Source organism: Rattus rattus, chromosome 5 (assembly GCF_011064425.1).
Source record: "Rattus rattus isolate New Zealand chromosome 5, Rrattus_CSIRO_v1, whole genome shotgun sequence".
Taxonomy (NCBI): Eukaryota; Metazoa; Chordata; class Mammalia; order Rodentia; family Muridae; genus Rattus; species Rattus rattus.
The window spans coordinates 32222240-32245851 of NC_046158.1; the positions used below are offsets into that span (position 1 = coordinate 32222240).

At 36.1% G+C, this 23612-nt stretch overlaps 1 protein-coding gene and 1 pseudogene across 1 annotated transcript in view; one reads left to right on the top strand and one right to left on the bottom strand.

The window, feature by feature from the left end:
- The window catches only part of Galnt13 (polypeptide N-acetylgalactosaminyltransferase 13), a 629326-nt gene that overhangs the window by 176084 nt on the left and 429630 nt on the right, over nucleotides 1-23612 (top strand). The window lies entirely within an intron of this gene.
- Nucleotides 15132-15827, bottom strand: LOC116901417 (annotated as a pseudogene).

Genomic DNA, 23612 nt, shown 5'->3' on the forward strand with positions numbered 1-23612 from the left:
ATCGTACAATTAAGTGACCCCAAAAGTTTCACCAGAGAACTACTAAACCTGATGAACAACTTCAGCAAAGTGTCTGGGTATAAAATTAACTCAAACAAATCAGTAGCCATCCTCTACTCAAAGGATAAACAGTCTGAGAATGAAATTAGGGAAACTACACCCTTTATAGTAGTCCCAAATAATATAAAATATTTCTGTGTGACATTAACCAAGCAAGTAAAAGATCTGTATGAAAAGAACTCCAAGGGTCTGAAGAAAGAAATTGAAAATCTCAGATGGAAAGACCTCTCATGCTCATGGATTGGCAGGATTAATATAGTAAAAATGGCTATTTTGCCGAAAGCAATCTACAGATTTAAAGCAATCCCCATCAAGAGATAGAAATAGCAACTTGCAAATCATTTGGAATAACAAAAAACCCAGGATAGTGAAAATTATACCCAACAATAAAAGAAACTCTTGGGGAATTCCATCCCTGACCTCAAGCCATATTGCAGAGCAATAGTCAGAAAATCTGTATGGTATTGGTACAGAGACCAGCAGATTGATCAGTGGAACAGAATTGAAGACCCAAAAATGAGCCCACACACCTATGGTCACTTCATCTTTGACAAAGGAACTAAAACCGTCCTTTGGAAAAAAGACAGCATTTTTGGTAAACAATGCTGGTTCAACTGGAGGTCAACATGTAGAAGAATGCAAATCGATCCATTCTTATCACCCTGTACAAGCTTAAGTCCCAGTGGATCAAGGACCACCACATCAAACCAGATACACTCAAACTAATAGAAGAAAAAGTGGGGAAGCATCTTGCACACATGGGCACTGGAGAAAATTTTCTGAAAAAACACCAATGGCTTATGCTCTAAGATCAAGAATCAACAAATCTGACCTCACAAAACTACAAAGCTTCTGTAAGGCAAAATACACTATCATTAGGATAAAATGGAAACCAACAGATTGGTAAAATGTTACCAATCCTACATCTGATAGAGGGCTAATATCCAAAATATAAAAAAAAGAAACTCAAGAAGTTAGACTCCACAGATCCAAATAACCCTATTAAAAATGGGGTACAGAGGTAAACAAAGAATTCTCAGCTGAGTAATATCGAATGGCTGAGAAGCACCTAAAGAAATGTTGAAAATCCTTAATCATCAGGGAAATGCAAATCAAAACAATCCTGAGATTCCACCTCACACCAGTCAGAATGGCTAAGTTCAAAAACTCAGGAGAGAGCAGAGGCTGGTGAGGATGTTAAGAAAGAGGAACATTTCTCCATTATTTGTGGGACTGCGAACTGGTACAACCACTTTGGAAATCAGTGGAGGTTCCTCAGAAAACTGGACATTCCACTACCTGAGGACCCTGGCCATATACCCAAAACATGTTCCAAAATACAACAAAGACACATGGTCCATTATGTTCATAGCAGTCTTATTTATAATAGTGATATGCTGGAAAGAATCCAGGTGTCCTTCATCAGAGAAATGGATACAGAAAATGTACTATATTTGCACAATGGAGTACTATTAAACAATCAAAAGCAATGACTTCATGAAATTCATAGGCAAATGGAATAAACTAGAAAATATCATCCTGAGTGAGGAAACCCAATCACAGAAAAACACACTTGGTATGCAATCCTTAATAAGCCGATATTAGCCCAAAAGTTTGAATTACCCAAGATGCAATCCACGGACAACAGGAAGCTCAGGAAGGATGACCTAAATGCGGATGCTTCCACTCATTCTTAAAAGGGGGAACAAAAATATCCATAGGAAGTGATACAGCTCAAAGTTTAGAGCAGAGTCTCAAGAAATGGACATTCAGAGCCCATATATATATATATATATATATATATATATATATATATATATATATATATATATATATATATATACAGCCACCAAAACTAGATAAGATTGATGAAGCTAAAAAGTGCTTGCTGAAAGGGACAGGATATAGAGATCTCCTGAGAGACACAACCAGAGCATGTCCAATACAGAGGTGGAGGCCAGCAGCAAACCACTGAACTGAGCACAGGACCCCCTTTGTTGGAATTAGAGGAAGTATTGAAAGAGCTGAAGGGGCTTGCAAGCCCATAAGAACAACAATGTCAACCAACCAGAGCTTCCAGGGACTAAATTGCTACCCAAAGACTGACCCAGGGTTCCTACTGCATATGTAGCAGAATAATGCATTATGGGGCACCAGTGGAAGGGGGAGCCCTTGGTCCCTTCAAGATTGGATCCCCAGTGCAGGGGAATGTCGGGCGGGGGTGTTAAGGGGGCATGGATGGGAGAACACCCTTATGGAGGAGGGGGAGGGAATAAGGGGCTTATGAATAGGAAACTTGTAAAGGGAATATATTTAAAATGTAAATAAAGAAGTATACCCAATAAAAATGATAATAAAGGTGCTGCCAACACACCCCCAAAGCAAGGGAAAGCACGCCAGTAAGTAATATCCCTCCATGGCCTCTGCATCAGTTCCTGCTTCTTGACCTGCTTGAGCTCCAGTCCTGACTTCTTTTGGTGTTAAATAGCAATGTGTAAGTGTAAGCTGAATAAACCCTTTCCTCCCCAACTTGCTTTTTTGTAAAGATATATTGTGCAGGGATTGAAACCCAAACTAAGATGCCTTCTTTGTTCTAGTGGTCGTTGAGTGGAGAGTTGTTCTGTTTCCATAAGTTTGTAAGGTTTCTGTTTTATGTTGTGGAAGGCCAGTTTTAATCCACGGTGATCTGTTATTATACAGGGGTTATTTCAATCATATTTCTGTTGAGTCTTGCTTTGTGACCAAGTACATGCTCAATTGTGGAGAAAGTTTCATGAGTTGCTGGTAAGAAATTATGATTGTGTGTGTGTGTGTGTGTGTGTGTGTGTGTGTGTTTGGATGAAATACTCTATAGATATCTATTTGGACCATTTGATTCATAACCTCTGTTAGTCTCATCATTTCTGTTTATTTTCTACTTAGAAGACTTGTCCATTTGTAAGAGTGGAGTGTTGAAGTCTCCCACTCTAATTATGTGGGGTTCAATGACTGATTTAAGCTTTAGTAAAGTTTCTTTTACAAATGTGGGTGTCCTTGCATTTGAAGCATAGATATTCATAATCTGGATATCATATTGGTAAATATTTCCTTCAACTAGTATAGAATGTCCTTTACCATATCTTTTGTTTGAAAGTCTAATTTTTTTATATATTAAAATGGCTACTCCAGCAGCAGAATAATGGAAGCTATTTCCACATCTGCTTTTGTTAGTCTGTGTCTTTTACTGTGAATTGGGTCCATTGATTTTTGAGAGGTGTTAAAGACCAATGACTGTGCTTGTTATTTTGATGTTGGTGGGGTTAGTGTGTATGTGTGTTTCTCTTCTTTTGGATGTGCTGTAAAATTATTAATTTCGTTTGTATTCTTAGATGTGGCTACTCTCTTGTGTTGAAGTTTTCCTTCTAGTAGTATCCTCTGTAGGGCTGGATTACCGGAAAGATAGTGTTTAAATTTGATTTTGTCACAGATTATATTGGTTTCTTGATCAATGGTGATTGAAAGTTTTGCTGAGTTTAGTTGTTTGGGCTAACTTCTGTGGTCTGTTAGGGTATGTGAGACACCTCTCCAATCCCTTCTGGATTTTAGAGTCTCTTTTGAGATGTAAGGTTTAATTCTGACATGTCCACCCTTATATGTTACTTGGTCTTTTTTAAGTGCAGCTTTTAATATTATTTCTTTATTGTATAAATTTACTGTTTTGATTATTATGTGGTAAAAGGATTTTATTTTCTCATACAATCCAGTGCTCTGTACATTTCCTTTATATTTATTGCCAAATATTCTTTAGGTTAAGGGAAGTTTCTTCTATAATTTTGTGGAAGATATGCTCTTAACCTTGAATTCGGGAACCTTCTCCTTCTATTCTTATTAATCTTAGGCTTGATATTTACATAACAGCCCAAATTCCTGCATGTTTTGTGTTAAAAACTTTTTCAGTTTGTCATTTTCATTAACCAGTGTATAATTTCTTCTACGTTATATTCTATTTGTGAGATTCTCTCTTACATCTCTTGTATTCATTGTTGATGCTTGTTTCTATAGTTCCTGTTCTCTGTCCTAGGTTTTTCATCTCCAGGGTAGCCTCTGTTTGTTTCTTTGTTTGGTTTTTTGTTTATTTAGGTTTTTTTTGGGGGTTTTTGGTTTTTTTATTGCTTCTATATACATTTATATTTATTTTTTCAGATCCAGAGCAATCTTATTCATTTTTTTCTCCTGGTTGATTGTATTTTTCTTTTTCATATATTTATTCATTTCCTCCTTAAAAGCCTCTAGCTGTTTGATTATATTTTCCTGTATTTTTTAAGGATTTTGTTTAATTATTCTTTATAGGCCTATATCATTTTCAGAAAATTAGACTTACGGTTTTGCTCTTTAGGTGGTTTAGGATCTCTGGGGCTTGATGTTGTAGGAGAGCTGCATTCTGATGGTTTCACATTACCCTGGCTTATGCTGAGTCTGTTCTTGTGCTGTTTTTTAGCCATCTGGTTGTCTCTGGCATTGACTGGCCTGGTCGTCCTTGGTGTTATCAGGAATCTGGGACAATAGCCGGAGTTAGTGTTGATATCTCACCTGGTTTTCCAGGGAGGCACCAGGCCTCCAAGGAGGCTGGTTGAGCTGAGGCCTGTGGAGTGGAGTACAGATCTGAGATTCTGTGAATTTCAAATAATTCCTTTTTGCTACCATGCTATGTGGTGGCATTCTTTCCTTTGGTTTTTATTCTTTTGATGAACAAAATATAAGAATAAGAAAAGGATTGTAAACACAACCATTAAGTGACTGCCAATTAAAATCTCACTCTGGTAATCTAGAGATATATGAAATATTTTTCATTTTACTTTAAATTAAAATATTTTTACTACAACATACATTTTACGTATAAATATATGCATATATAATTCTTTAAAAACTTTAGTTTTATATATGGATATTCCCACATTGGTACCCTTTTATATGACTTCCTATAGTCACACAATACATGAGTGAGTTCTTTTCTTTGTAATATCCTCTGAGGAATGCATGCTGGTAGCCAACAAAGAAATGTTTGACTAAGAGGGAAACTCAAGTTGACAATAAAAGTATTGATAGTTTTTTCTTCATAGAAAGCTTTATGAAAACTACATTCACAAAATATCTAAGATATTGTAACTTGTAAACTCACTATAAGCAAACTTTAAATATTCTGCATGAGAAATGAGTCACAAGACAGCGTCTAATTTTATTGTTGAAACATGACAAATACTTTCATTAAAAATAAAATGTATTTGATTAAACTCTGCATGAATGTGAAAACTTACAATCCTTACGCAAAATTAAGTGGAGGTTTGATCAAAATTCTCAATGTCTTGATAATTAAGTCCTACATAATGATTGTTTAATGATTTCTATCATCCACAGGAATTTTTTCATTATTTTATTGCTGTGCATTTGTAGAGAATCATCACTTTGGAGCAGCAGTGGTTTTTATGAGAAAACTATGCTATATTTTATTGGTTTATTTTCTTTAGAGCTCCTTCCTTTTATGCTGTATTTTCTAACATGTGATTCCTGTATTTTCTAATAATTGATATATTATTGCTGATAGAATTGTCCCTGGATTGCAATGTATTGCAATGTGGTATTTAAAAATGAGTGTTATTAGTCCACTCACTAATATTTAGTGTGACAATGTGAATTCACATTTTCAGCATAACCCTTCTATTGCCATACATATGCTGTTTGAGACAAAAAGTATATAACTTGAAAAATGTTAGAGACAAGCAGATAAACAACAACTTAATTGAGTCTTATCCAAAAGAACTAGAGTGACTAACTACACAAAATATTTTAGAATTATGTACAGTAGGAAAGGAAGCCCTTTTGGGTAAAGTGCAGAACTAGTTTATAAAAGAATAACACCAGGCCTGGGGAGATGGCTTGGTGGTTAAGAGCACTGGATGCTGTATCAGAGGATCCAGGTTCAATTCCCAGAACCCACATGGTAGGTCACAATTGTCTGAAACTCCAATTCCAGGGAATTTGACAACTTCACACAGGCATACATGCAGGCAGAATATCAATGCACGTAGAATAAAAAGAAATAAAATTTTAAAATAAATCACTTATAAAAATCAGTGAACTCATAGAAGATGATCTGATGCCTACCTAGAGTATTTTTTGCCAAATTATTTTTATTGGATCTTTTTATTTACATTTTAAATTTTATCCCCTTTCCCAGTTTCCTGTCTATAAATACTCTATCCAATCCTCTCTCCCCCTTCCACTTTGAAGGTGTTTGCCCACCCAACCACCCATCCCCTCCAACCTCTCTGCCCTGATATTCCCCTACAATGGGGAGCCAGCCTTTGCAGGATGAAGGGCTTTTTCTCCTAATGGTACCCAACAAGGCCATTGGGGACTCTATTCTCAGTTCATTGGTTTGCTGCTAGCAATCACCTCTGTATGTGTCATGCTCTGGCAGAAACTCTCAGGAAACAGCTATATCAGGCTCCTGTCAGCATGCACTTCTTGGCATCAGTAATATTATCTGGGTTTGGTGGCTATATGTACATGGGCTAGATCCCCAGGTGAGGCAGGCTCTGAATGGTTATTCCTTCAATCTCTGCTCCAAAGTTTGTCTCCATCTCTCCTCCTGTGAATATTTTTGTTCCCCCTTCTAAGAAGGACTGAAACATTTGCAATTTGGTCATCCTTCTTCCTGAGCTTCATATGGTCTGTGGATTGTATCTTGGGTAATCAAAGCTTTTGGGCTAATATCCACTTAGCAGTGACTCAGTGAGTGCCTAACTTGTGTTTGTGTGTGTGTGTGTGTGTGTGTGCATGTGTGTGTGTGCATGTGTGTGTGTGCATGTGTGTGTGTGTGTGTGTGTGTGTGAGGGGCGGCTATATCATTCAGGAAGATATTTTGTAGTTCCATCCATTTACATATGAATTTCATGAAGTCATTGTTTTTAATAGCTGAGTAGTACTCCATTGTATAAATATACCATATTTTTGGTATCCATTCCTCTGTTGAAGGACATCTGGGTTCTTTCCAGCTTCTGGCTATTATAAATAAGGCTGCTATGAACATAGTGGAACATAGTGGTTATACCAGTTTGCAATCCCAACAACAATGGAGGAGTGTTCCTCTTTTTCAACATCCTTGCCAGCATCTGTTGTCACCTGAGTTTTTGATCTTAGCCATTCTGACTTGTGTGAGGTGGAATTGCAGTGTTGTTTTGATTTGCCAGACTAACCAGACCAAACAGAAGGCATAAAGAGTATCCAAATTTATAAAATCAGAAATGAAAAGGGAGCAATAACAACAGAATCTGAGGAAATTCAAGAAGTTATCATATCCAATGAAACTGGAAAATCTAGATGAAATGGACAATTTTCTAGACAGATACCTGGTACAAAAATTAAATCAGGTTCAGATAAACCATCTAAATAGTCCCATAACTCCTAAAGAAATAGAAGTAGTCATTAAATGTCTCCCAACCTACAAAAGCCAGGTCCAGGTGGGTTTAGTGCAGAATTCTATCAGACCTTCATAGAAGACCTCATACCAATACTGTTCAAAAATATTCCATAAAATAGAAACAGAATAAACACTACCCAATTCCTTGTATGAACCATACTTATGCCCAAACCACACAAAGACCAAGGAAAGAACGAGAACTTCAGACCAATTTCCCTTATGATTATCGATGCAAAAATACTCAATAACATTGTCACAAAATGAATCCAAGAAAACATCAAAATGATCATCCATCATGATCATGTAGGCCTCATCCCAGTGATGCAAGGATGGTTTTATATATATATATATATATATATATATATATATATATATATATATATATGAAAATACATATAAATCCACTATATAAGCAAACTCAAAAAACAACCATATGATCATCTCCTTAGATACTGAGAAATCATTTGACAACATTCAACAACCCTTCATGATAAAAGTCTTGGAAAGATCAGGAATTCAAGGCCCACACCTAAACATAGTAAAAGCCATATACAGCAAACCAATAGCCAACATCAAACTAAATGGAGGGAAACTTGAAGCAATCCCACTAAAATCAGAGAGTAGACAAGTCTACCTACTCTTTCCCTTATTCAATATAGTACTTGGAATCCTAGCCAGAACAGTCAAACAATAAAAGGTCAAAGGGATACAAATTGGAAAGGAAGAAGTCAAATATCACTATTTGCAGATATAAGATTTTTATATATTTTGGATCTTAGCCCTCTGTCAGATGTGAGATTGGTAAGGACCTTTTCCTAACCTGTATGTTGTTGTTTTGTCCTATTGACAGTGTTTTTATTTACATATTTTTGAGGCTCAATGTGTAATGCCCACCTCGCCCTGCAAGAACGAAGCAACATAGTTGGATTCTTCTCAACAGCCTTTATTGCAGGAACACCTCATTGTTGATACGGGGACCACGAGCAACAAATGCACTAACCTTATATACAAAACATGCTATGGCTATATACTTGACCTCTAGGGATTGGTGGAGCATGAAATACCTCATTAGCATGAATATCACTCCAGCCTGATAGCTGCCAGAGAAATGCCAACACATGCGCTTTGTGGGTTTTTACCACAATCGAGTACCGGATGTCGGCGCCATCTTTAGCCGCTCCCTACAACAATGTCTTATTTATTAAATGGTGACCTTAGTACTTTAGCCATGGGTATTATATTCAGGAAGTTGTCTCCTGTACTAATGGGTTCATGGTTATAAAAAAGCTCTCTTTTAGCAGTATGGAACTAGCAATAGAGACAATAGCTCAAAGGCTACATATATTAAGATTCACAAACATTTCTGGGTTAAGTTACAAACTTTTAAAACACAGTTTAAAATCCATTTTTCATCATGATTATTAAATTTCAGGTAATGCTTTTAGAGTATTGTGACCCAACCAATGCAAAGACAATGATGTTAGATCTAATGACTGATCTGTGAGTTTACATAGTAATGCACCTGTATTTGAGTCAAGAGTTGACTATACTTAGGGCAAAGGACAAGAGAAATCTAAACAGCATGGTTATTCAAACCAGTAATGTGGTTTATCTTGACAATTAAAACTCTGTGATAGGGGTTGGGGATTTAGCTCAGTGGTAGAGCGCTGTTTAGCAAGCGCAAGGCCCTGGGTTCGTCCCCAGCTCCAAAAAAAAAAAAAAAAAAAAAAAAAAAAAAAAAAACTCTGTGATAAGCATTTTAACAGGTCAATGTTACTGATCTCAACAAATATAAAGCCATACCTAGCAAAATGAACGAGAGTGATTTTTATCCTATTATTTGAGGTATGCATTTTTATGCCTGGTGTGGAAGACTAAAATGTCATATTAAGATAAATCATAAGTATACTAGAAAGTATTAAACATATTATTGAATTTGACACTTTCTAAATATGCTTTTATTTTGTCTAAAATTCCATATTGTGTTTTATCTGGTTGTTATAATTTTAATGAATTAGAGCTAAGTTTATTTTATTCATTATAGAAGCATATTAGTAATATTTTTGTCTTTTTATTGTAAGGAGATAGTAATTGGCCAGCCTAATATATAGGTACTATGATAAGCTTAAGTGTTCTAATAGATTCAGCTTTATAAGTTAAATTTGCATATTGCTTAAATAAATCATGGCCTTTCTATTATTGTGATTGATTTCATTTTTATTATTTCTCACATAATGAAAATATAAATATACGGACTTGATGAATGCCTCAATAGTTAGGAGTACTACCTTATCCTTCAGAAGACGTGTTTTTGGTTTCTAGTACCTACATGGTTCCAGAAGATTCAATACCGTTTCTCTGGCCTCTTTGTGCATCATGAATATACATGGTAATACAGACAAAACACTCATACACATAAAATGGAAAAAAATTAAAAATAGATTAATATGTATGGTACACTGAACACATTTCGTTGCCTACTTGCGTGAAATTGTTTTTTATAAAATCAAACATTGAGTTTTATAATTAATACAGTTACAACACAATCATTACCTTTATGGTTCAGGAAGCATTGCAGAAGGAGGAGGTAGAAAGATTCTTAAGAGACAGAGGATTAGCACGTCTGCTACAATACAGTCTTTCAGAAAACAAAACAAAAGAAAATAAAACATAATAAAAGGCACAGAAAGACCTAAATTGTGAATGTTAAGTTGGGGAGATATTGGAGGGTGGGGTAGAACATGACTATAATCAAGGTACATTATATGAAATTCTCAAACAGTTCATAAAATATCAGAATAAAATTGCCACATTCTTAATGCTAAACACCTGTCAGACAAAATCATTCAAAAATTAAAAAGTAACAAATATAAAATGACATCATATGTTCCTTTTCCCCCTGGTGTTGAGTTTCTAAAAGCCAAGAATGGCTTTCTTTTTTATGATGTCAAATAAAGAAAGCATTAGGAAAAAATATAGGAAAGAAACCTGGTAATTTTCTTAACCTTCTATTTCAACAATGTGAAATAGGAAACTGGAGGAAAAATGTACAGGTGGGGTGTGCACTTTCTCACACCCCCTTTTGTCTCCTTACTCATTTAATATTTGTTTAATGTTGGCTACAAATGCTAGGGAAGATTTTAAATGTGAAGGGCATTGTTATTGCAGATTTCATGCTTGATATAAAATAAAGATGCATTAATAGCCCTAGGGAGAGAATTGAGTGCCACAGTGATGCAGAGAAGTAGAATTTGCCAAATCCAGCTTTGAGTCTGGAGTTGTTGGAGGATTAAAAAAAAAGAGTACAATAATACAGTCTAAAAGTTTTTCATGTGTGAATTATTTGTTCACATTTGTAGCCTTTTTCAGAAATTAGAAGTTCTTTTGTTTGGCACATAGCATTTAGAATTGTGCTGGTTAAGAGACTAAATACTTGTCAGAAGCATTGTATTTAGGGCTGAGTGTTCCAAAGTCTTTCACTGTCTACACACGGCTGAATTGTGGGCTGTTGTATCAGTTACAGTCTCATGCCAGAAGAAGCTTCTCTGGTGAGGACTGATTAATTCACTGATTTGAGTATAGCACTACGTAATTAGAAGTCATTTTATTGCCCTGTTCTCTTAGGAGAATAATACTTGTGTGGTTTCCTATAGGTCTCATGAATCTAGTCTCCATTTCTTGAGTTCCATCTCATGAAATGTTTATTAAATTCAATCAAATTGCAGAGTAATGTGCAATATAAAACATACTGCATGTAGTTTTTAGGATTCTTGTTCTGGTAGTTTTTGCTTGTTTTATTGATTCGTTCTCTCTCTCTCTCTCTCTCTCTCTCTCTTTCTCACTTCCTTTCTTTCCCTTGTTCTTTCTTTCCTTTCTTTCTCATTTTCTGTATTAATTTTCTGTCTGTGTTGAGTTTTTTTTTGTTTTGTTGTTGTTGCTTTTTAAGAAAGAGAAATGGAGAGACAGGAATTTCATGAAGTTGAATGTATATCAAGGTAGAGAGAAAGGACTTTAGTGATTTAGTGATTGGAAAGAAGGGTAAGAATATGATTGAATATATTGTTCCAAAAATTTTAAGTAAAAATAATAATGTTTTTAAAATGCACACAGTCCTGGAATTAGGTCAATTCATCCTGCTACTATGGGTACCCAAGGCAATGGCATTTTTAGAGAAGCTCTTTAATGGGAAAGCCATGTCCCAGTGGAATGCATCATTACGAGAGACTCACTCTGAGAATACTTTTTCTATCCTTCATCCTTATAAGAACACAGTAAGCTTGTAGGTTTTTGTACTACAGGAAGACAGCTTCAAACAAATCCAAATATGCATCATCCTTACCTCAAATTTCTAAACACCAAAGTCTTAGAAACACATATATCTGTTATTAGAGATGCTTACCATAAATACATTATTATATCTGGCAAATCAAAATTATATGGCTATAAAAAGTATAATAAAGAAAATTGGTGATGGGCTGGAGAAATGGCTCAGTGGTTAAGAGCGCTGACTTCTCTTCCAGAGGTCTGAGTTCAAATCCCAACAACCACATGGTGGTTCTCAACCATTTGAAATCAGATGCCCTCTTCTAGTGTGTCTGAAGACAGATATAATGTACTTATATGTAATAAATAAATATGTCTTAAAAACATTGATGATGCACTTATCTTTTTACTATAAATATAATATTCTGGGTATGGTAGCACTTTCTTATATCAGCACCAGGGTATCTGAAACAGGAGTCTCTCTATGAGTTTAAAGCCAGCTAAGTCTACATAGTGACATCCTATCTCAGATATGGAAAATTAAAAATAAGAATTGTCATAGAACAAAGGAAATATAAGAAAAATGGGATTGAAGATAGTAGAATAACAGGTATCTTATAAAAGAAAACAGAACATAGCCTGTCATTACAGAAATGTTGGCATTTGAACAGATGACATGTGAATAGTTGGACACCTCTGTTTTCCAAAGAAAAGAATAGCCCCTGTACAGGGCACATAATAGAACTAGATGCCTACTGCTTGAGGAGCTGCAAAAGTGCAATTTGTTTTCAGGAGAGCAATGTTGATCATTAATAGCTAATGATTTGAGATGAGTAAAAAGAACCATAGACCTAGGACTTACAAGTTTTAACACAGTAAAACCTTTTTGTTTATGTAGAGTGAAGAAGGGATATAGGGCTTTTAGGAGGTTTACCAACTTGTCTTAGTCAAGAAGAAAGTTTTCATGTCATTGTTATGAGTTCGCTTATAGAAAGGACCATATAACAGCAACATTATCTACTCAAGGGCTGTTACAGATCCAGATGAGAAGAAACAATTGGTGTGACTATGATACTGAAAGGAGGTGAAAAATAGTCAAATTCTGTAGTTTGTGGTCAGATTAAAAGAATCAATGGAAATCATTGAGACTGAAGTAGTGCTAATAATTTTTGAGTGTGAATAGTTGAGACCATCCAGTTTCTAAAAATTGAATGAGATAAAAATAATTCTCATCTTTTACTTGAAATTTTAACCACTGGTAGAATTTAGAGACTTTGGTTTTAGAATACGAACACAAGTTTGAGTAGAGAACTAAAAGGTGAGGAACTCTGTAGTATCTAAATTGTTATTTTTGTTGACTGATCTTTCCTGTGTTGAAGGTTGCAAAGAGAGTGATAAAAGTGACATAATAACTTACCATATAAAGACTTGATTCAAAATTGCATGGACTTTATTTTGTTTTGATGTATTGTTTCTAATTTCCATGTGTGTGTGTGTGAGAGAGAGGGGGGGAGAGAGAGAGAGAGAGAGAGAGAGAGAGAGAGAGAGAGAGAGAGAGAGAGAGGAGAATTCTACATTTTCCTATTCTTTACATGTTAGTCACTGTGGAATTTACCATATTCTGCAAATAGAAACTTCTCAGATGAAGGGTGAAAGATGCACTCATTTATGAGTTTAATATTAAGTATAGGAGTTGGTTTATTACTGTGCCTTTTTAGCATAATAATATTAAAAGTTTTTCCTTGGGGCCTATTACCTTTATTGTCATGGGGCCTTTGAGCAATGATTGTGATAGGTATGGGTTTCATCGAGAGGAACAATCCTCAAATCAAATCAGAAATTGGTTGTTTGTTCCTATTATGTTTTTGTCACTATCACATCAGTAGGTGTATCAAGCCAGCGATTTTTATAGCTCACAGGATTTATAACTGGTATGACTTATGATTTATATCAATGCCCTTTCTTCACACCAGAGGGTATGATATTTAAAAAAATACCCAATGCCAAGAATGGTTTCCTTCTTTTGTAGTTGATAGCCAGCAGCATCCCATGCATGCCCAAATATTACAAGCTATTGCCATTGCTCTTAGTTATCCTCTAGACATGGTAGTAAGATTCTACTGAGGAAGACATGACATACTTGTGTCATTGGAAAGGTTGAAATAAAGCAGGTATGGGTCTGATATCCCCACAACCTTTGGCTTGAAGTCATATTCCTTGAATGTACTTTGCACTTGAATAGCTACATTTTTACCAACCACAATTTTCAAAGTGCTTCCAGTACTCAAATACTTTATACCATTCGTCTATTTCCCTCCTATTGGTAAACCTACAAGATAGGATTTCAAAAGGCATGTTTGTTTCAAAAGGCAAAGTTTGTTAAAGGTGATATTTGTAAAACAGGACCAAAAGTTAAGGAAAGCTTAAAAAAGGACCAAATGTTTGTGTAATCTTAAGTTCATATACAGAGGCCCTTCTCCATAGTCTGATAGTATTTGTCTTTGAGAAGTGGTTAGTTTTTCATGGTGCCATAAGGCTAGGCTCATATGATGAAATTGTTTTCAGTAATAATAAGAAGAAAACCACAGTAATTTCCCTTGATATCCACTCATCTAAGAACATGCCTGCAAGCCAGGGTGTAGACCATTGGTAGGAACCAAATCTAAGCTTCTTGATTATGGATTTCCGGCATTTGTACATTAAGAAATAAATGTATAAAGTTTAAACCACACTACCCGTGGTATTTTATAATAGTAGTCTGAGTTGACTAAGGCAGTGGGAAGTCTCATAAGACCACACTGTTGTTCTATGCTTCCTAAATAAGAAGAAAGAGTGTTTTTTCTAGAACCTGAAGAGAGAAATGTTTTAAGTGTGATTAATTTTGTAGGAGCAGATGTTTCAAAAGAAACTTCAAACTTTGGTGGGAGAACAAAGACCAGAATAAAACAGGCTTGACAAACTGGTCTTGCTATTATTTTCCATGACTAAACACAAAAAAGTACCTTAAGAAAAAAGGAGAAAAAGTCCCCAGTGGTCATTTTCAAAGAGGCTACAACATGCTATTGAAACAGGAAGACAAGATTAGGATAAACAAAATATTTAATAAAGCTAACTTAAAGTTTTAATTGGCAGTATTAATTTATATTGATTTATATTGAGATTGATTATATTAAATCTTAAAAGCCAACACACACACACACACACACACACACACACACACACACACGAATATAAGTATGTACATATATTTGTATACTGGTTTGTCAAGTCAGAATTTCTGTGTGTAAATTTGGTTGGACCAGGCTGGGTATTTGTTTTTGGTTTTTAACAGACTTAGTTAATTTATTTTTCTTGTATAAAAACCTTTATGTGGTAGCCACAGCTTGAGCCTGGGTCCTCTGAACAGAAACTTTGGTGTGGGTTTTCACAAGATGGTCAGTGAATTCCTGACAAGGAGACTTGGTGAACACAGTCTCTTTCCAGAGGTCTGGGGACAGGTAGCTATAGGTCTTGAAGATGGCATCAAAGTGTGCTTTGGCAAAGTTACCTAGGGTGACAGTGCAGCCCCTGGCTGAAGTGTAGCAGTCATCTATACCAGCCATCATCAGTAGGTTCTTGGGCACAGGAGCAGAGACAATGCCAGTGCCTCTGGGGGCAAGGATGAGACATACCAGCACAGGGCCACAGAGGCCTGTAACCTTGCATGGAACAGTATGGGGGCTTGCTCATCTTGTTCCCCCAGGAGCCTCTCTGAACAGGGACAAGTTGAAAGCTTGGCCAGGATTGTGGCCCCTTGGATGGCAGTGGCAACCTTCTTGGAGCAATTAACACCAAGACCAATGTGGTCATTGCAGTCCTCAATAGTGACAAAAGCCTTGAACCGGATCTGCTGGCCAGTCTCTGTCTGCTTCTGCACTGGCATGATTTTCAGAACCTCATTCTTTAGAGATGCACCCTGTAAAAAGTCAATAATCTCAGACTCCTTAATGAGCAGGGAGAACAGGTAGATCTCCAGGGACTTGATCTTCATGTCCTTAACCAGGTGGCCCACCTTGGTGACAGGTATTTACTACTCCTCTTCAGCTTTACTTCCATGAACCCCACAGCCTCAACAATGGCCACGGCCTGGGCCATGACCCTAATCCTCCTCAGAAGCTACCGCAGCCTCCTAAGCAGGCTGTTCTTTAAGTCAGAGATCCACCTATGTCTGTGTGTGTGTCACCATCACATAGTTGCAGATAATGTCTTTTAGTCCATATGCATTGTAGAGATTTTTAGTAGAAAGTGTTTTCAATTTTACAGAAAAGTTAGGAATAAAACACTTCAAAGGATACTCACATTGTTTTCCTAGATCTATACATTTTTTTTTTTTTGGTTCTTTTTTTCGGAGCTGGGGACCGAACCCAGGGCCTTGCGCTTCCTAGGCAAGCACTCTACCACTGAGCTAAATCCCCAACCCCAGATCTATACATTTTTAAAGCGTTACTGTATTTTGATTATTATAGGCTCATATCTGTATCTTTCTAGCATGCATTATATAATTTTTCAAAAGAGCACAGACTTCTTGGCTCTTGACTAAAGAAATTGCTTTATTTACAAATTGTAAAGCACTAACTTGGTACAATGTCTGTTGTGGGAATAATTATTCATTTGATCTACCAAATAAAACCATAACAACTCAATTTAAGGCCTGGATGTCTTATGTAGAACATTACTCATGATACAGAAACTTTAAAATTTCCACAGAAATTATAATTTTGCTTGGTAATTATGACTGTTATATCCTATTCTATAACTAGAAATGGAGTGCTCCCTTTCAGCCTTTGGTTGTCTTCTCAGCCTGCTGAGAGTTTGCATTGTCTTAAAGAATCTTCAGGAAGATGCTATGTGTATCATATCCTGGAGCCCATGAGCATTTAACTGTTTTTATCTATGCTGGGTACTTGAAAAAGGGTCTTTTAATATATCACATTTTGTCTGACATACTTCTTTATTTTTCTATTCCATTTGTGCCATGTTTTGTATATTGTTCTGGAGAAGCAAAGTGGAAATTCTAATTTTATTGCATGCCTTTAGTTCTTAAGGAATATATTTTTAAAATCTAATAACTCTGTTATATATAACAGTTATTGAAATGATGTACTTATATTTTGCACAGTAGAATCTAGTTTTCTTTTATTCGGGAAATATCTCATGGCCTTCCTTTATCTAATTTTTCAATCTGAACAGTTTTGTCTTCTCTCTTTCCTTCTTAAATATGATTTTTATTTTCTGATGATTTTACTTCTTTATTAAATACGAATTGTTAATTTTTCATTTGAATATGTTTTTGTCAAACTTTTCGTTAGACTTTATATCTGATATTCTTTCATTCAGTTTTTTCTCACAAATCTATTATGTTCTCCTGATATTTCTATTGGCCCATTTATGGCATTAGGTTTTATGTTATTTATTCAAAATATTTATGTCATGACATCAAGTGCATTTGTTTCAGCATGTTTAATTTAACTTTAATACTTTATTATTTCCCGAAACTTGATTTTTTTTAAGAAGGGAAGTTTGTCAGCAACATTTCTGCTGTTCAGCAGCAAGCCTGAGCCAGAGTTTAGAATACTGGACTTCTTTCCTGTTAATGGCTGGAAGAAAAACTGTATGAGCCATATGTATATGATATTTAATCCTGGACTTGCATAGGAGAGACTCTCATCTAAGTTCCTGTACAGGAATTTACAACTCAACATTACATAGCCTTAAGTAAGAAAGTAAAGAGAAAAACCTATAATCTAAGCATTAACATTGGTTCTGTCAGAAATGTTACATAACAGCATTTAAAATGGTTAACATGACTTTTAAAAGTACATATGGGCTGTTTTCTGCCTGTGCCAAGAACTGAAATGAACATGTCCCACAGCTCCCTGTACCCAAATCCAATGCAGGAGAGAGCTGTGCCCTCAGAAGTATAGATACTCCTGAGAACTCAAAGGAGACAACTGCTTTCTGCCCACATTCCTGACACAAGCGGAAACTGCCTAGTGCCATCTGTGCGCTCTGGTCACAGGTACATAGAAGCAGTTGAGACAGGACCCTTCTGGTTTCTTCCTGCCCCAAGAGCTAAAAGCCAGTCACCAGGAGTTCCTACATACCTAAAAGCAGAGGTAAGACCAATGTTTCTGCACCAAGCAACCTACCTAGAGGCTTCGGGTCACAAAAACCCAGGAGCAGCTCTCTGTTCCTGGATCCAGCTGAAAGAAAACAGGTCTAAAGGAGTGCTGGAACACAGGCCTACAGGAGGGTCAAGCCACTGTCAGAGACAGTAAAACAAGCTAACACCAGAGACTATCTGATGGCAAGAGGCAAGCACAGGAACCTAAGCAACAGAAACCAAGACTATTTGGCATCATCAGAGCCCAGTTATCCCACTAAAGCAAATACTGGATATCTGAACACATTGGAAAAGCAAGATTTAGATTTAAAATCACATCTTATGGTGATGATAGAGGACTTTAAGAAGGGCATAAATAACTCCCTTAATGAAATACAGGACAACACAAGTAAACAAGTAGAAACCCTTAAAGATGAAACACAAAAAATTCTTAAATAATTACAGGAAAACACAAGTGAACAGGTGAAGGAATTGAAGAAATCTATCCAGGATTTAAAAATGGAAATAGAAACCATGCAGAAACCACAAAGCAAGACATGCCCATAAACATAAAAGAAAACTACAGAACTCCAAATAGATTGGACCAGAAAAGAAAGTACTCCTATCACATAATAGTCAAAACACCAAACACAAAACACAAAGAAAGAATATTAAAAACAGAAAAGGAAAAGGTCAAGTAATGTAAAAATTCAGACCTACTAGAATTACCCCAGACTTCTCACCAGAGACTATGAAAGTCAGAAGATCCTGGGAAGATACCATAACCCTAAGAGAACACAAATGCCAGCCCAGGCTATTATATCCAGCAAAACTCTCAATTAACATAGATGGAGAAACCAAGATATACCATGACAAAACTAAATTTAAACAATACCTTTCTACGAATCCAGCCCTACAAAGGATAATAGACAGAAAACTCCAAAACAAGGAGGGATACTACACACTAGAAAAAGCAAGAAAGTAATTTTACAACAGAATCAAAAAAAGAGAGATACACAAACACAATTCCACCACTAACAATGAAAATAACAGGAAAAAACAATCACTATTCCTTAATATCTCTAAACATCAATGGAGTCAATTCCCCAATAAAAAGACATAGACTAACAGACTGGGTACATAAAGAGAACCCAGCATTTTTCTACATGCAGGAAACACACCTCAGAGACAAAGACAGACACTACCTCAGAGTAAAAGACTAGAAAACAACTTACCAAGCAAATGGTCAGAAGAAACAAGCTGCTGTATCCATTCTAATATTGAATAATATTGACTTTCAATCAAAAGTTATCCAAAATAATAAGGAATGACACTTCATATTCATCAAAGGAAAAATCCACCAATATAAACTCTCAATCCTTAATATTTATTCTCCAAATGCAAGGGCACCTACATTCATAGAAGAAACCTTACTAAAGCTCAAAGCACACATTATACCTCACAAAATAATAGTAGGAGATTTCAACACCCCACTCTTATCAATAGACAGATCATTTAAATAGAAATTAAACAGAGACATAGGAAAACTAACATAAGTTATGAACCAAATGGATTAAACAGATATTTATAGAACATTTCATCCTAAAACAAAAGAATATAACTTTTTCTCAGCACCTCATGGTACTTTCTCAAAAACTGACCATAAAATCGGTCACAGAACAGGCCTCACCAGATACAATGAGATTGAAATAATCCCATGCATCCTATCATATCACCACAGACTAAGGTTGGTCTTCCATAACAACAAAAATGAATGAAAGCCCACATATACATGGAAGTTGAACAATGCTCTACTCAATGATAACTTGGTCAAGGAAGAAATAAAGAAAGAAATTAATGACATTTTAGAATTTAATGAAAATGAAGGCACAATGTACCAGAAATTATTGGACACAATGAAAAAAGTGCTAAGAGGAAAACTCATAGCTCTGAGTGCCTCCAAAAAGGAACAAGAGAGACCAGACATTAGTAGTTTGACAGCACATCTTAAAGCTCTAGAACAAAAAGAAGCAAATACATCCATGAGGAGTAGAAGGCAGGAAGTAATCAAACTGAGGGCTGAAATCAATCAAGTAGAAACAAAAAGGACTATACAAAGAATCACCATACCAGGAGCTGGCTCTTTGAGACAATCAATAAGATAGATAAACCCTTAGCCAGATTAACCAGAGGGTACAGAGAATGTATCCAAACTATTAAAATCAGAAATGAGAAGAGAGGCATAACAACAGAATCTAAGGAAATTAAAAAAAATCATCAGATCCTACTACAAAAAACTATATTCAACAATTCTGGAAAATCTGGATGAAATGCATAATTTTCTCTACAGATACCAGGTACCAAAGTTAAATCAGGATCAGATAAATCATTTAAACATTCCCGTAACTCCTAAAGAAATAGAAGCAGTTATTACAAGTCTCCCAAAAATGACTTCATGAAATTCATAGGCAGAAACAAAAAGAGCACTAACCAATTCCTTCTATAAAGCCAAAATTATGCTTATACTTAAACCACACAAAGACCCAGCAAAGGAAGAAAACTTCAGACCAGCTTCCCTTATGAATAGCAACACAACAATTCTCAATAAAGTTCTAGCAAAGTGAATCAAAGAACACATCTAAAAGATCAACCATCATGATCCAGTAGGCTCCATCCCAGCAATGCAGGGATGGTAAAATATCCGGAAGTTCCTTAAGGTATTCCAGTAAGTAAACAAACTCAAAGGAAAAAAAAACACATGATCATTTCAATAGATGCTAATAGAGCATATGACAAAATTTAACACCCTTTCATGATAAAGTCTTGGAAAAAATCAGGAATTCAAGGCCCATACCTAAACATAGTAAAAGCAATATTCGATAAACCAGTTGCTAACACTAGACTAAATGGAGACTAACTTGAAGCAATCCTACTAAAATCAAGAACTAGACAAGGCTTCCCATTCTCTCCCTACTTATTCAATATAGTACGAAAAATTCTAGCCAGAGCAATCAGAAAACAAATGGCAGTTGAAGGGATACAAATTGGAAAGAAGTCAAAATATCACTATTTGCAGATGACATGATAGTATACTTAATTGACCCCAAAAGTTGCACAGAGAACTACTAAGCCTGAAAACCAACTTCAGCAAAGTGGCTGAGTATATAATATACTCAAACAAATAAGGAGGCTCACCCTACTCAAAGGACAACTAAAAAAAGGTAATATAAAATACCTTGGTGTGACTCTAATCAAGCAAGTGAAAGATCTGCATAACAAGAAGTTCAAATCTCTGAAGAAAAATTGAAGAAGATCTCAGAAGATGAAAAGACCTTCCTTGCTCCTGGGTTGGCAGCATTAATACAGTAAAAATGGCCATTTTGCCAAAAGCAGACTATAGATTCAATGCAATCCACGCTCCCCCCAAATTCCAACTCAATTCTTCACAGAGTTAGAAAGATCAATTTGCAAATTCATTTGGAATAATAAAAATTTCAGGATAGTGAAAACTATCATCAATAATAAAAGAACTTCTGGGGGAATCACCATCCCTGACCTCAAGCAGTATTACAGAGCAATATTGATAAAACTGTATATTGGTACAGATACATGCAGGTAGATCAGTGGAATAGAATTGAAGACCCAGAAATGAACCCACACACTTACAGTCACTTGATCTTTGACAAAGGAGCTAAAACCATCCAATGGAAAAAAAATAGCATTTTCAACAAATGGTGCTGTTTCAACTAGTGGTCAGCGTGTAGAAGAATGCAAATTGATCCATTCTTATTGCCCTGAACATAGCTTAATTCCAAGTGGATCAAGGACCACCACATCATACCAGGTACAGTCAAAGTAATAGAAGAAAAATTCGGGTAGAGTCTTGATCACATGGACACTGGGGAAAATTTCTTGAACAAAACACCAATGGCTTATGCTCTGCAAAGCTTCTGTAAGGCAAGGACACTGTCATTAGAGCAAAATGGCAACCAACAGATTGGTAAAAGAAATCTACAAATCCTACATCTGATAGGGGGCTAATATCCAAAATATACAAATAATTCAAGAATTTAGACTCCAGAGAGCCAAATAACCCCATTAAAAATGGGGTACAGAGCTAAACCAAGCATTCTCAGCTGAGGAATATCAAATGGCTGAGCAGTACCTAAAGCAATGTTCAACGTCCTTAGTCATCAGGGAAATGCAAATCAAAACAACCCTGAGATTCTACCTCACATCAGCCAGGATGGCTAAGGTCAAAAAACTCATGTGACAGTAGATGCTAGCAAAGATGTGGAGAAAGAGGAACATTCCTCCATTGTTGGTGGGATTGCAAACTGGTTCAATCACTCTGGAAATCAATCTGGAGGTTCCTCAGAAAATTGGACATTGTACTACCTGAGGACCCAGCTATTACTATCCTGGGCATATACCCAAAAGATGCTTCAACATACAACAAAGAGACATGGTCCACTATGTTCATAGCAGTCTTATTTATAATTGCCAGAATCTGGAAAGATCCCAGATACCCTTAAACAGGGGAATGGATACAGAAAATGTAGTGTATTTGCAAAATGAAGTGCTACTCAGCTATAAAAAAATGACATGAAATTTATAGGCCAATGGATTGAAGTAGAAAGTATCATCCTGAATGTTATAACATAGTTACTGAAAAACACACATAATATGCATTCACCGATAATTTGATATTAGCCCAAAATCTCAAACTACCCATGATATAATCTACGGACCACATGAAGCTCAAGAAGAAGGATGACAAAAGTGGATGCTTCACTCCTTTTTAAAAGCAGGAACAAAGATATTCTTATGAGGGCAGAGGAGATACGGAGGCAAAGTTTGGAGCAGAGACTTAAGAAACGGCCATTCAGAGCCTCCCCAACATGGGTATACAGCACATATATTTATACAACCACTAAAACTCCATAAGACTGATGAGGCTAAGAAGTGCATGCTGACAGGATCCAGATATAGCTGTCTCCTGAGAGGCACAGCCAGATCATGTCAAATACACAGGTGAATGCTAGAAGCAACCATTGAGTTGAGAAAGAGATCCCTGTTGGAGGAAGTAGAGGAAGGATTGAAAGAGCGGAAGGGGCTTACAACCCCATAAGAACAACAATTACAACCAACTAGAGCTCCCTTGGACTAAACCGCTATCCAAAAACTGTACATGGGCTGACATGGCTCCAGCTGCATATGTAGCAGAGAATGGCCTTGTTGGTCAGCAGTGGAAGGAGAAGTCCTTGGTTCTGCCAAGGCTGGACCCACCAATGTAGGGGAATATAGGGAAGGGAGGGAAGGGAGATGGTTTGAGAGCAGAACACTCTTATAGAAGAAGGGAAGGGGGATGGGATAAGGAGCTTATGTCTGGGAAATCAGGAAAGCAAGTAACATTTGAAATGTAAATAAAAATATCCAATGGGAAAAATATAACCATAAAAGTAGATTAATTTAAATAGATTACTCATGGAAAACTCTGTCCATCAGTAACATTTAGGTGTTGAAAAGAAGTAAAACAAACAAGCAAAAACAGTATCATCTTACTATCTTTTTTTTTTTTTAATGTTGTGATAAATAGAAATTCAGCTTTGTGACTTGGAAAATGGAGAAACCTACCCACTTATGAAGATAAGAAATTTCAATATGCTCATATGTATGTTCTTGTGG